Source organism: Neovison vison, chromosome 13 (genome assembly GCF_020171115.1).
Source record: "Neovison vison isolate M4711 chromosome 13, ASM_NN_V1, whole genome shotgun sequence".
Lineage (NCBI taxonomy): Eukaryota > Metazoa > Chordata > Mammalia > Carnivora > Mustelidae > Neogale > Neogale vison.
The window spans coordinates 37,144,938-37,158,684 of record NC_058103.1 but is presented as its reverse complement, the minus strand read 5'-3'; the positions used below and the strand labels follow the sequence as shown (position 1 = coordinate 37,158,684).

Below are 13,747 nucleotides of genomic sequence, written 5' to 3'. Positions count from 1 at the left end.
CCTGTGCACCACTGTGTCAATGGGCCCCTTGCAGCACACCCTGAAACCCCCAGCAGTCGCTCTCCCCTGAACCTTGTGGGAGTCCTGGCACCGAAATCTGAACCTCTGGGCCTGGGCCAAGGGTTGGGTATCGCTTCGAATTCTGACTCACCTCGTCTCCGTTTCCCTAAACCTCTCTGAGTATCAACTCCCTGAAGCTCCTGCAAGCCTCGATAGCGGCTAGCCCAGTGTAGCTCTTGCAGGAGGGATCGCTGTCCCTGTGCTCTGCAATCATTTATCCGGATCAGCTACGTGGGGCCTCCTGCTGCACGGAGCTCAAGGAAACCCAGCTCCAGACTGCACGAGCTTGTGAGATTTTAATTGGCAAACTGGATCCGAAAGAGTTTATGGAGAAAACTTCTCTCAACTCCAGCTAGACAAGTAATAAAATACTTAGGGATGTGTTTACGTGCTTGCTGAGCCCAAACCGAAATGGTGCAATTCCAGATCGTGTTATTGGGGCTCTTCGTTCCATTTGAATGCACGCGGGGCACATCTTTTTGGGGGGTTGGGAGGGGTGGGCTTGAGGCAGGAAGAAACAAATTCTTAATGGTAACTACAAATGACAGATCACCAATTGCTGAAAACTTGGAAGACGAAAAATATTTTCTAACATTTATAAACCCTGTTAACATTTTGATGTACTTCCCTCCAGTGTTTTTTTTTCCCTTTAATTTTGTATGTTTTGTTCTGTAGCCTAGTTTTTCCCCCTCAGCGTTTTATCGTGTTTTCTATACAGTTAAGAAATAAGACTATGTACCATATGTACAAGTAACAACAACAGCAACAAAATGCATTTCTTGTTTGTTTTAACAGTGAGGTGTTGCAAATTTTTATTCACACTCCCGTAAATGGATCTTGAGTGAAAAATAAAATTGTGTGCCATGAAAGATTTTTTTAAAAAATCCGTCTTGAACAAACGGGAAACAGGAAAAGATCGCTTTCTTAGGTAGAAGTGGTTTCCTCCTACTGAATCCAGATGATTGGCCACTGTATAAATAGTACCCATTTTTGCCCTGCAAAGTTCATCACTAGGCCTTATAAAAGTGGCCTTCCTTGCACTTTACACCATTCTCCTTCCTTGCATTTCGGTACCATATACCAGTCTCCATGAAAAGTTCAGGGTCCCAGCCATGCAGAACTTTTATGCTCAAGTCTCTGACTGAGGGAAATGCAGAATTAAAACCAAGGAAGATTTCAAAGCCAACTCCATTTCCCTTGGCAACAGTTGGACCGTCAAAGAGTAGTGCACGTTTGAAATGCTCACAGCTGTTGCTTAGAACATTTCACATTTTGCAGAGTGGGGATTTTGCTTGAAAATTAGGATCTCTATAAAGAATTCATTTCGAAAGTCTTTCATTTTCTATAAAATGGCTGAGTAACTGAAATGAGCAGGTCTTTTAAAATGGGAACATCCTTGCCTATGTGAGAAATTGTTCCTTGGACAATATTTTCTAAAGGAGGTCCATGCAAGCCAGGGTTTTCTATGTTCCAGGAATAGTACAAGGCAATCCATTTGGAAAGCAGAAGAAGAAAATATGGAGACATCTGCTTATGCTTAATTCTAATTGAGAAGTAGTCCTTTAGATCAATTAATATTTTATATACAGAATAAGTGACCCTGCACTCAGTCCATGGAATCATCTCTTGACCTAGAACAGCATAGGAGATGTCCTCAAGGAAAACTGGAAGTTACCCATTTCCAGGGGTGGGCAGTGGAAATCCCACCCAGTCAGTCCCGGTCAACAGGTAGTGACTAATTGCAACTTGCTAGGTTCAACTTAGTGGATTTACTGATGGTTTTACCCAGGCTTGATTTAACCTGTAGAGAACAGACAAACACCTTTACCAGGACCCAGGGTCCTTTGCAAATAAACCACAGAAAAACAAACACTGCAGAACACTTCTAATACTAGATCTTTGACAGCCACATTTCAAAGTTAAAATAACAATCTAATAAATCTAACCAAGTTTCTAAAAAAATATATATCTAATTCATCAATGAGATTATTTGAATGAGGATTTATATCCACTGTCATTGACAATGCCTTTTACCATAAGCATATATTTTGACTGAATCATAAATGAAAGCTTGTACTTTATAAGCAAATATACATATCTTTGGTTAGAAATTGCTTCCAAAAAATATACTGATGGGAATAAATGATCAAAAAAAGTTTAGAGACTTGTTACTCAAAAAAAACCCCAAACAAACAAAAAAATACCTTACAGTCATCTGGGAAGCCATTATCGAGTGACAAAACACTGTTCATTACTATCAGATGAAAGCACTCACTTCCCAGATACCAAGGCTGAGCTTATCGTTGATCTACTGAGACTATCAAATGGTGGCAGACTGGTGAACTAAAGAAGGGTCAGATAATAAGCAGAAACATCATCAAACCAATTCTCAGCCACTAGAGGAGGAAAAGATCTGCACTGACAAGACATCACAGAGGTGGACAAGCCCAGTGTTTGTGCTGGGGAAGTGGGGTTTGGGTTGAGAGGGAAGAAAGATGAAAAAGCCTGAGGCAAGAGCTGCTCTCTGGAAAAACAAGAAAATTACACAGCTAGTGTAGACACAGGACTGTGCTGTAATATTTCTCTGAGCCACATTTATCTACACTGGCAACACCCTGAGCAGTGACATTTTCCTGGGTCACAATTTAAGTTTTGTTTTGTTTTTGTTGTTGTTGTTGTTGTTGTTGTTTTTAAGATTGATTGATTGATTGATTGATTTGACAGAGGTTACAAGTAGGCAGAGAGGCAGGCAGAGAGAGAGAGGAGGAAGCAGGCTCCCTGCTGAGCAGAGAGCCCGATGCGGGGCTCGATCCCAGGACCCTGCCCTGGAATCATGACCTGAGCTGAAGGCAGAGGCTTTAACCCACTGAGCCACCCAGGCGCCCCCGTTTTGTTTTATTTTTTTTTAGAGAGGGAGAGAGGGCATAAGCAGGAGCGGCAGAGGGAGAAGGAGAGAAAATTTCAAGCAGACTCCACGGATATGGGGCTCGATCCCACAACCCCAAGATCATGACCTAAACTGAAACCAACAGTCGGCACTTAACCAACTGTGCCACCTGGCACCCTACTTAGGTCACACTGTAAATAGTACAGTCGCGTTTTCAGATGCACCTCTGGGTGATAGGTTATTCATGGCTTTCCATGTGATTAATGTGTATAATCATTACTTGAAATTGAAAACATTTAGGTACTCCAGTTTCCTACCTAGCAGTGAGAGATCCTAGGTCACTGATGGATCAAAACAATGGGGAAAGAGAAAAGATGGGGAAAGAGAAGGTCAGCTTCAAGTGCACTTTGGTTTGCACGGGATAAAACAAAATAACATACCACAACAATTTTGCTTTTAAGACAGTTAAATTACACAATTAAATGAACTAAAGCTATAACTAATTATAAGCACAATGCTGATTACACAGACTCTAGAATCAGATTTACCTGAGGTGGAATCCCAGCTCACCCAGTCAGGAGCTGGGGCAAATTATTCACTTGTCATACCCTTGGTTTCCTGGCCTGTAAATGGACAGACTCATATTTCCTAACTCCTGGGGCAGTCATCAGATTTTCATGAGGTTATGCATTTACTATATGACACATGTCTGCACGTGTTCACTGCTCAACAAACACTAGTTATGACCATAATCATCCACTTTGTTTGTATTTTAATAGTTGCTATCCACCTAGAAACTTCTAGAAAGTTTTTTTTCCCCTCGAAATTTTATTCTGGCGTGTCCCATTGTGACAGGAAGAAAACAAGAAGCAAGGAAACGAGGCATGCCTTTCAATCCACTTCCATGCTAAATTATAGACGGTGTGTGAAAGCATTCATTAGCAATAACAAGAATTTGCATCTTACAATATACATATACTTCTAAAAGTGAAAAAATGGTCATTTGACTTAACATCCTTTCAGAGCTTTATCTTCTTTTCTAATTGACATTCCTTTAAAAGAGGCCCAAACTATTTTTGCTCTAAACTTAGCTATTTCTCTTCCTCTCTGTAACCTGGAGAATGGCACTAGGAGCAAGGTCCTGATTTCTGTCCTAGCCCTGCCCTTAGTAATAGCCTAGACTTGATGTGGTAGATATCTGCTTCCGTCCACCGCTGCCTTTCCTTGGAGGATCACACCACTTCCCTTATGTGATCCTGGTGGACAGGTAATAACCACGCTGCTAATGTCTTTCCTCCCTGCAGAGAGGAAAGTACAAGACCCAAGGAGATCAAATCCAAGATTTCCTCTCTGAATGTTGGGAGAGGGATACCTTTCTTCCTCTTGGAACAAACAACCGTAGAAAGGATGTAAATTAGGGCTACATGTCATCATTATCCTCTTCTTCCTCCATCTTGGAGGAATCCAATACAGTAGAGGTAACTTTGGAAAATGCCAGGTTTTAACAACACAATTGGAACTGCTGGATCCAGTTCTGTTTGAAGGTAGTTTCAATTATATGAGCCCGTAAATTCCCTTTTTTAAGCTACTTTGGAGTTGAGGTTCTATAACATATGCCCAAAAGAATCCTGTCTTATAAGACACAGGCAAGTCACTTAACCTCACCAAGCCTCACCTTAGACCCTGGATCTGGGGTTTTCTAGGAGTTGCACTAAATGAAATATTTAGACAAAATCTGATCTTAAGCACGAAAGGCAACCATTTAAAGGGACCCTGCCAAGAATTCTTTCTTAATGTAATTCCTCAAGTCTAATTTGTTTGTTGGCTTTTATTTTTAAGACTCGAAGCAGATATTCTTAAGAATTATACTTTTAGGGATGCCTGGGTGACTTAGTTGGTTAAGCGTCTGCTTTAGACCCAGGTCATGATCCCAAAGTCCTGGGATTGAGCCCCGCATCAGGCTCCTTGCTCAGCAGGGAGCCTGTTTCTCCCCCTGCCTGCTGCTCTTCCTGCTTGTGCTCTCTCTCTGACAAATAAATAAAATCTTAAAAAAAAAAAAAAAAGAATTATACTTTTAGAATTAAGTGCCCCTAATATACACCTGCATGAGAAGAAAGAGTACAGTGATCTACCAAATATGAAAATGAGCTTTCTTCTTAGCAAACTACTGCTTTTCAATAGTTTGTTTTACTGCATCCCTTAAAACACCAAGGCCAGGGGCGCCTGGGTGGCTCAGTCATTAAGAGTCTGCCTTCGGCTCAGGTCATGATCCCAGGGTCTTGGGATAGAGTCCCACAACAGGCTCCCTGCTCTACAGGAACCCTGCTTCTCCTCCCACTCCCCCTGTTTGTGTTCCCTCTCTCACTGTGTCTCTCTCTGTCAAATAAATAAATAAAATCTTAAAAAAAAAAAAAAAGACAAACACCAAGGCCAGATTTCAGGAAATGCAGCCTATGGTTGAATGTTGCTTCTAGGGTTCCACTGCTCTATTGAAGAGAGAAAACATTATTTTAAAGGTATCAATAGAGTAAAGCCTATGAACATAGGGTAAATTTCTGCTAAAATGTTCTAAAAGGGCAAGACAACCAAAGAAGGTAAAAACTTAAATCTGAGCACACTGTTATTAAAACAAAATAAACCAATAAGGACAACATATACAATCTTCTATGGTACTGACCATAATAACTAGAAACATGTATAGCAATTTCAGTTCACTTTCATATGCACTATTTAATTGGAACCTTAATGCTGTAGATACATAGTATTTCTTTTTTAAGATTTATTTATTTATTTGAGAGAGAGAGAGAGAAAGCCTGCAGGTGAGAGTGAATCCGGGGAAGGGGCAGAGGGGAAGAGAGAGAATCTCCAGCTGACTCCCCACTGAGCCTCAAGCCCAATGCAGAGTTCAATCTCATGACCCCTAGATCATGACCTGAGCTGAAATTAAGAGTCAGATGCTTAACCAACGGAGCCACACAGGTGCCCCTGTAGATACATAGTATTTCTAATTTATAAATAAAAAACATGAGGATCAGAGAAGTTATCCAGTGTCATACAACTAGTAACTAGTAAAACTACAATTTGAACCCAGATCCAAGGGCCAGGTGGTTGTCTTTTGTTTGTTTGTTTTTTTAAGATTTTATCTATTTATTTGAGGAAAAGAGAGGGGGAGAGAGAGAGAGAGAGAGAAAGCACAAGCAGGGCAGGGGGGAGGGGCAAGGGAGAGGAAAAAGCAGACTCCCTGCTGAGCAAGGAGCCTAACAGGGGGCTTGATCCCAGGACCCTGAGATCATGACCTGAGCCAAAGGCAAATGCTTAAATGACTGAGTCACCCAGACGTCCCGTGGACCAGACCTCCTTATGCTGTATCAAGTTGCCTCTGTCTTTAAATCTTTGCTTGCTAACAATATGTCCAATTGATTGAATATAAAGCTACTCTTTTCCCCATCACATAGAAGAGACTAATAAGATACAGAAGTTAAGTGTCTAATAGCAGATCATAAAGAAAAGAAAGTAGAAATAATGGGCCAAGTCTTCCATCCTCATCAACACAGTCTCCCATTCATTGAACACTATGAGCCAGAAACTATGGCAGACATTTTGTATGTATTCTTCTCGCAATAACCCATTGCTGTAGGAACTTTGGTCCCATTTTACAGATGCAAAAAGTAAGACACAGAAAGTTTAGTTTTTTTCCTACGTTATACACCTAGTAAGGGGCAGAACCTGGGTAGGAGGTAAGACTAGAAGGCACTGAAATTCTAAACTATCTTACTGCCTGTCCCACTGGAAATCTTCTACACAATCAGGTTTGTATATAGTGCTGTGTTAGCATATATATAAAACGTGAAGGCTTTCTACTCATTTCCCTTGGTATTTTTCTCTCTGCAAAATAACAAAGAACGCCCATCTGTCTTTGTGAGAAGCACACTTTTTTGGTAGAGTGAGGTTACTGTATGGATTCAAGTCAACCTTCTTTTTCAAAAGAGCTTTTTTTTTTTTTTTTTTTTTTTTTTTAGAATTTAGATTTAAAGAGCTTTGAAAACAAGGATGATGGCCATAGCCACCTCAAGTATTTGAAACTGTTTTGTTTGATGGTTCTTCTAAGTCAAGAAAGCTTATAGTCTCAGATTTGGAAGGTTAGTGACCCAGTTAACATACCAGTTGGCAACTAGAACAAAGTACTTATGAAAAAGTATTTTTGAAAAAAAGCATTGGGAGAGATTCAGTCAAAGTACAAAATTCTAGCTGTCTTGACCTTCTGAGGAAAAAAAAGTTATAATTAACTAGAACTCATGGGTCCCACAGGCTGACTGTGGCAAATGCTCCACGTCAAAAGAAATTCTCATCACGATGGTCAGACATTTCAATAAGCCTTTCAAACACTTAATATAGGAGAACTTTCGTAACCAAAACTTTCATTATTTTATTTAATCATTCCCTCATGCATTCATTCCAAACATTTAAGTCCCTACCCACCCTGGGCCCTGGGGAAGTTCAAATCCGAGTAAGACAGAAGTACTATCTCTCTGCTGTATTTATGAGATGTTATGATCAAGGGCTACTTGTTATGAAAACCCAGAGCCCAGGGTAAAATCCTATGACCAGGAAAGGAAAATGAAAAAAAAATTCGGGAAAAAGAGGAGATGATATGTAAGCTGAACTTTGTGACACTCAGAACTCCCATTCACTCCTGGCTTGGTACCTGGTTTGTGTGTGTTTGTCTCTTCAGGGTATTCTTTTTTTTTTGAAGAGTCTTGAGGTCTTTTATTTTCTTTACATTTATCATGCCATGAATTCATAGGGAGTGGGTTCCAGCAGTTCGGGCTCGTTTCCATTGGTTCTCACGAACCGTGTTTCTCCCGGCGGAGCAGGCCAGCGCTTCAGTTGTACCCAAGTACCTTTCTCTTTGGCGTCCTTCTTTTTCTGGTCATTTTCCTTCAGACGCTTCAGGAAGCTATCTCGGCTCTTTGAATGTTTAATATGCTCAACGCGTACATTAATTCTCTTGGCAAGAACCTTGCCCTTAACTTGTTTACAACAATGCTAGCAGCATGCTAAGTAACATTGTAGACTCTTCCCGTTTTGCCATGGTAACATTTGTGGAGCATTCCTTTTGAACAGTGCCCGTTCCCTTGATGTCCACAATCTCACCTTTCTTGTAGATTCACATGTATGTGGACAAAGGAACAAGTCCATGTTTTCTAAAAGGCCTGGAGAACATATAATGGGTATCTCCCCTCTTTCCCTTTGTGTTGGTCATTTTGGACAGTTACTGGAAGATGGCGGTTCCGGCCGAAAGGAAGCCAGGGTATTCTTTATTATGGGCCAGGAATTATCCAAAGTGAGTCACATAGATTATTTTTATTTAATTCATAAGTGTTCAACCGATTTAGATTCCTCCTTCCATCCCTTCTCACCTTCCCCGTACACCTCCAGGTCAGAGTCAGAAAGTAGGATATCCCTCTTCCTTCTCTAAGTGCTGGGATATTTGGGAACAAGCATGGTTCTCTCTCTCTCTCTATTTTTTTAGATTTTGTTTATTTATTTATTTATTTATTTATTTATTAGACAGAGAGTGTGAGAGCAGGGAGGGTCAAAGGAAGAAGCAGTAAGGAGCCTGATGCGGGATTCGATCCTAGGACTTCCGGATCATGACCTGAACCAAAGGCAGTCCCTTAAACAACTGAGCCACCCGGGCGCCCCATGGTTCTCTGTTTAGAGTCAGAGCCCAGGAGACTTACCAGGCACTTATGGGACCTGGTGTAAGCGAAGTAGGGGGAATTGTTAGAATGTTGGACAGGGCTGTGCTTCACCTCGGTAAGCAGGGACTCGCAGCAGACCAGCAAGACTCTGGGCTCTTTTTCGTTTCTGTCTCTTGCTGTAATTGTGCTCCAATTTTTTTGTCACACTAAAGAGGGGCTTTCTTTGAGGGCCAGGCCATGTGGTACAAAATGGCAGATCAAGCCCTCATGTTTGCATTGTCTTGATTCCAGAGAGCAGCCAGGAGTTCAGTTAGGATCCCTGGAAGGAGGTCGTGGCCCAGCTCGGGTCAGGTACCTGCGGTAGTTCAGTCAGCTGTGGTCAGGAGATCAGTCATGTTGCACAAAATGAATGTTGGGGGCTCTTTTTTATTTCCAGGTGTGCTGGGGAAGAAAAAGTAGAGAATGACCTATTGCCCAAAAATAACACACAGTGATTGTCTATTTATAACACCTTAATTTTTCAAATTAAATTGTTAATAGTAGAATTAATGAACTGAGAATATGAATAATTTTAAGTTTCTTTTTTAAAAGATTTTACTTATTTGAAAGAGGGACAGAAAGTGCGTGCATGCCAGAGTGAAGGAGGAACAGAGGGAGAAAACCTCAAGCAGACTTTGAGCTGAGTGCAAAGCCCCACACAGAGCTCAATCCCACAACCCTGAGATCATGACCTGGGTCAAAACCAAGAGTGGGACGCTTAGCCAACTGAGCCACCCAGGCGTCCCAAATATTTTTAAGTTCTTGATTGCATTCTGCCACTTTGTCAACATGATTATTCTTTCTCATCCTGTCTAAATTTATAGGCCTAAAATTTGAAACCGATTATCACTTTCATCTTTCCAACCACAGAGGTAGAATAGTTAAAATATTTTCCACACATTTGATAGTCATTTATATTTATTTTTCTGCAAATTATCTAGTGGTGTTCTTTGGTTCTATTATAGTTTTATTGTTTTAGTGATTTACTTAAATCCATTTTTTATATGTTGAATTTTACATAGAGAAACATACCATAATTCCTTGGAGGTTTCTTTCATTGCTAAGCAAAGTTCTTAAAAAGTCTTTCCCTTAAAAATTCCTCCTCCTGAAAATCTTTCAAACAAAGATACTCCTAAGGTTCATCAAGGATATTTATTGAAGAATTTTAATAACAAAAAATAGAAACAACCTAAGTATGTATCAGTTGAGGGATAGTAAAATTATAGCATATTCATGTCATGGAATATTATATAGCCATTAAATATGAGGGAGATGTATATATATATATATATATATATATATATATTTGTATGGAGAGGTGTCAATGATATTAAGTGAAAAAAAGCAAGAATTACAGAATTATACGTAAAACAGTACCCTATTTATATTAGGAAAAACATAATATATGAAATATATAGTTACCTAGACAAGGTAAATAATAAGTCTGGAAAGATATACTTGGAATTGTGACTGGTGAATTCCTTTCATCATGGTTTGGAGTTAATGATTAAATTATGTATTTAGATATTGTTTTAATTTTTTAAAAAGATTTACTTATTTATTTTTAGAGATAGAGAGCACAAGTGGAGAGGCAGAGGGAGAAGGAGAGAGAACCCCAAGCAGGCACCATACTCAGTGCGAGCCCAATGGCAGGCTCAGTCTCACGACCCTGAGATCATGACCTGAGCTGAAACCAAGAGTCAGATGCTTAATGCCATATACCACTCAGATGCCCTTTGTTTTAATTTTTCATAGGGAATACATATTACCTTTAAACTTTATTTCATGCTGTGTCCAGGTCACTCAGTCCATTAAGGGTCTGACTTTGGCCTAGGTCATGATCTCACATCTGGAGAGTGAGCCCCTGTGTCAATGTCTCTGCTCAGCAGGGAGTCTGCCTGCCTCTCCCTCTGCCCCTTCCCCACCTCCTCAAATTAATTAATTAATTAATTAAATCTTTTTTTTTAACTTTATTTCACAAAACATTTTAGACATAAACATCATTGAGTGAATAATATAACGTATAGCCATATACCTACCACACAGCTCTAGAAATAAATACCAGCACAATGGAAGCCTCTTGTGTAACCTTTTCCATCACATTCCTTCTGTCACATGCCCCTAAATTGGGTGCTTTTTAGTCCTATGATGTCATACCTTTACTAAATATGTACATATTCTTAAACAGCATGTAATATTTTTGCATATTTTAGGATTGTAAATAATTGGTATTATGTATACAATTGGTATTATGTGTATAATTGGTATGTTATATTTTGTAGCTTATTTTTTCACTTAACATGATATACTTTTTTTTTTTTAATTTTCTTTATTTATTTGAGAGAGAGAGCCACCACGAGTTCGGGAGAGGGTGAGGGAGAAGCAGACTCCCCACTGAGTAGGGACCCCCAATGTGGGGCTCGATCCCAGGACCCCAGGATCATGACCTGAGCCAAAGGCAGACATTTAACTGACTGAGCCCGCCAGGCACCCCATGGTGTGCTTTAAATTTAACCATGTTAATATAGATACTTCAGATAATTCCCTTTCCCTGTTACAGAGTATTCCATTTACAAATGTTCTGCAGTTTGTTCATATGGTTTTATAATGGTAGGTTTCCAGCTATTTTGAACAGTGGTGCTGTGAGCATTTCTAGGCCCATATCCATGTGTATGGTTCTCAAGTTCGTGTGTGTGTGTGTGTGTGTGTGTGTGTCTAGCAGTAGAATCAGGTCATAGGGTATGTGCTTCACCCTCACAAAATAGGGACAAATTGCTTTCCTCAATGTTTGTACCAATTTACATTCCCAGCAGCAGTGTATCAGAGGTTTTGTCATTCTAAAAACTCCTTAACCCACTCAGAGAGCAGACATTTATCTCTATATATTATCTTCTCATTTTTGTTTTATGTGTCTCTTACAGTATACTCTTTAATTGAGCTTGAACTAATTTTGCTATAAGTTGTGACATGGGACCTAAAATGACTTTTTTTTTTTTTTTTTTTTGGACAGACAGAGATCACAAGTAGGCAGAGAGGCAGACAGAGAGAGGGAGAGGAGGAAGCAGAAGCAGGCTACCGGCTGAACAGAGAGCCCAATACAGGACTCAATCCCAGGACCCTGAGATGGTGACCTGAGCTGAAGGCAGAGGCTTTGACCCACTGAACCACCCAGGCGCCCCATGACTTTTTTTTTTTAAACAAATAACTAATTTTCCCACCGTTGTTCATTGACAAGGCAAGTCCTTTTTCATTATACTTTTAAATCTTTCTCTTACTCATTCTCATCTGATGGTTGAATTTCTCATCTGGTTGAATTTCAGTATCATTTTGTAGAGTATCCTAAATAACCTATTGAGATTTCATTGTAATTGCATTAGGCCCATGAATTATTTGGGTCTAAAACTGGCATTCAACAGCTCATATCTCCACTCTCAAAATGAAATAACTGATTCCTCACTGCATAGAATCAAGCATCTTCAGTCTGCTCCCGAAGTCCCCTATTATTTGTATCCGTATTCATCTTTCAGGATCATCATTTTCAGCAGGCCAGTGTCTTCCTTGTCCACTAAGCTTTCCTTAATTTTTTTTCCTACAAACTTTGTTCATGAAGTTCCCTCCAATCAGGAATGCCAACCCTTGGGGGCCTGGGGGGGGGGGGTCCAGATGGTTGGACATCTGCCTTCGGCTCAGGTCATGATCTCCAGGTCCTAGGATGGAGCCCCCCACCCCAAATCGGGCTCCCATCTCAGTGGGGAGTCTTTAAAAAAAAAAAAAAAAGAATACCAACCTTTTCTTCCATTCCCTTTGTTTTGTTTATTTAAAACTTTTCCTTCTTTCAAGGGCCTGCTAAGCTCTTAGCTAGAGTTAGAGTCCTAGACACGAGTTAGCCCGCCACGTTGCATTGCTATTCAGTCTTCCAGTAAGTCTGGATTTAATTCCACCAATTCTATGACTGAGTTAACTAAAATAAGACAATGGGAGACGAGAGGAACTTGAGGGGAGAGAAGTCAGGAAGAACAGTTGTTGGTAAGAGAACTTTTACTCCTGTAAACTTGGAGTGGACAGAATAGCAGGACAAGTGGAAGAGAGAGGCTGGAGCTCTCGTCTCAACATCCCACCTTACCCTCCTACGACCAGAAAACAGTGGTGAAGCCAGGTGTCCGGCATCCGCACCATCAAAATGCCTTGCATTTGAATAGTGCTTTAGGGTTTGCTAATTTGCACACACATCATCTCATTTAACACTTGCAAAACTTTGAAGTAGGTGACATATCTCCATTTCACCAGTGAGGACCCTGAGGATTAGACGTTCAAGGTCCCCAGCTAGGAACTGGTAGGGCCAGCTCTGTGACTCCAACCTTCCAGTGATACCACTTCATCATTCATACTCCCCGTTGCTTCCGTGTTGACTTCAAAATTTTTCAAATTTTATTTTTAACTGTGGCCAAAAAAAAAAAAAAAAAATCCTCACATAATATGAAATTTCCCTCAACCACTTTTAAGTGTATGGTTAATCATGTTAACTATATTGACTCATTCTATAGCAGATCTCTAGAATTTTTTCATCTTGTAAAACTGCACTTCTAGGGGCACCTGGGTGGCTCAGTAGGTTAAAGCCTCTGCCCTCAGCCCGGTCATGATCCCAGGGTCCTGGGATGGAGCTCCACATCGGGCTCTCTGCTCAGTGGGGACCCTGCTTCCCCCGCACCCCCCCCCCGCCTGCCTTTCTGCCTACTTGTGATCTCTGTCTGTCAAATAAATAAAATATTTTTTTAAAAAAAACTGCACTTCTATAGCCATTGAACAACAGTTCCCCATTCCTCCCTTTCCCCCAGCCCCTGGCAACCACCGTGCCACTTTCTGTTTTCATGATTTGGATTACTCTAGATATCCTCAATAAGTGGAATCATACAATATTTGCCTTTTGTGACTGGCTTATTTCACTCAGGCTGATCCTTTTGGGAGTATGTGTCTGAATTTCTTCTTTTTTAAAGCAGAACAATATTCACTTGTATATATAATACCACACTTTCCTTATCTGTTCATTTGTCAATGG

At 40.4% G+C, this 13,747-nt stretch overlaps 1 pseudogene; it reads right to left on the bottom strand.

The window, feature by feature from the left end:
• Nucleotides 1–7,728: 7,728 nt before the first annotated feature.
• Nucleotides 7,729–8,210, bottom strand: LOC122893616 (annotated as a pseudogene).
• Nucleotides 8,211–13,747: the final 5,537 nt, after the last annotated feature.